The sequence below is a fragment of the Myotis brandtii genome, unplaced genomic scaffold (assembly GCF_000412655.1).
Source record: "Myotis brandtii unplaced genomic scaffold, ASM41265v1 scaffold97, whole genome shotgun sequence".
NCBI lineage: Eukaryota > Metazoa > Chordata > Mammalia > Chiroptera > Vespertilionidae > Myotis > Myotis brandtii.
In genome coordinates, this window is record NW_005372020.1 from 812,138 (window position 1) to 813,775 (window position 1,638).

The window sequence follows — 1,638 nt, forward strand, 5'->3', positions numbered from 1 at the left end:
CGTTACCACGTGTCCAGGCTGCAGAGCAAAGCCGAGGACAGCGACAGCCGTGGAAATAGCTGCCACGGGGCTGGGGGCGTGGCTGCCCCGGGTCTGGGTCGGGCCGGAATTCTGTTCTCCCCCCCCGCCCCCCATGGGAAATCCGGTTCCTTGTCATCAGAGGAGCCATGGGGGCCTTCCAGGCCGGGAGAGAGGGGTTTGTGGTCAGAGGTGGAGGATGGCGATTGCAGGAAGCGCCCTTAGAAACGAGGTTGGCCCGGGAGGCAGCTCCGAGTCCTGCCTGGAGGGCACGTGGGCGGGGACATGCAGTTGTGGTTTTCAGGGAAGTTTAGGGCCCAGTGATGGGGGGGGGGGGGGGTGTGTTCTTTCAGCGCCGCAGGGAGGAAGAGCTGGTTCAGATGAGGCAGAGGGAAGGGATTGGTGAGGCCGAGAAAGTCGCCTGGGTGGAGCGCAGGAGTGGCTCGATCAGGTTTCACCTTCATTTCTATGCAGTTGTTTCTGCCCAACGCTGTATGTTAATTCATTGACAAACTGGTTTCCCGGTGGGACCTGAATTCCCGCAGCAGGTTCGAGGCTTCCAGGGCTCCCCTCTCTCAGACCATCTCCCCGAAGCCCTGATTGGACCCCTACAGGGCGTGGGCCCCTCTGAGCCAGTTTCTGGACTCACCTGCCCTGGTCCCAGACCTCAGCTGGGCCCTCAGAGAGAGGAGACACTTCTGGCCCAGAGACTGGGCGACTGGGACGCTGGGTGGGCCGCATTTGGGACCCCAGGGCCCCGTGGAGTACAAAGCAGTGGGCTTCCCACCCTTTGTTTTCTCAAGATGGTGTCCAGAGGGGCCTGGGCAGGGTGGACGGCGGTTGTGAAACGACGTCCTGTCTCACTCATTGAGTGAAATAGTCACCGAGCGCCTGCTGTGGCCTGGCGCGGTGCTGAGGGTAGGAGACACAGACATGCTGTGCAGAGGGGTGAGGAGAGGTGACCTCAGTGCTGAGGTGGGAATGACGGTGACGATCTGGAGGTTGGAGTGTCAGGCAGAGGGCACAGCACGTGCAAAGGCCCTGGGGCAGGAGCGGCCAGGATCACACAGGATGGAGTGTAGGGGGCAGGCCTGAAGTGCAGGGCAGGAGTGGGGGCGTGGTTGACATGACCTTGCCCGGAATCGAATCCGGGACCCTTCAGTCTGCAGGCAGGTGCTCTATCCACTGAGCCAAACGGGCTAGGGCTGAGCACGAGGGGTTCCTGATGGTGCTGACGTGCGGAGAGGCGTTGAAGCGAGGCTCCGGGCTGCGCCATCTGTTCCCGCAGCCGTTAGGGAGGGGGCCGGGGTCTCCCGGGCGACAGACGCTCCCCGCCTGCTGCCGGCAGGTCACCTTGGAGACTGGGAAGCCGGGCAGCTACGTCCTGGGCGGGTGGGGGTCTTTCCTCCGAGGACATAGAGCAGGTGGCCCTGCGGTTGGACACGGACGGGGACTCCCTCGTCTTGGATGGTTGGAGCTCGGGTCCTCACACCCACCCCGGGCCTGGGGCGGGGAACTGTTCAGAGAGGGGGTCATGCTTCCCGGGGGGCCGGGGGGGACACCGGGAGCCCCAGCGTCTGGTGCAGCTTCCTGTGATGATGGACGCGGCTCTGTGCGCCG

At 64.0% G+C, this 1,638-nt stretch overlaps 1 protein-coding gene across 1 annotated transcript in view; it reads left to right on the forward strand.

Annotated features, from left to right (window-relative positions):
* The window catches only part of NCOR2 (nuclear receptor corepressor 2), a 172,730-nt gene that overhangs the window by 55,993 nt on the left and 115,099 nt on the right, over window positions 1-1,638 (forward strand). The gene's annotated exons all lie outside the window — the stretch shown is intronic.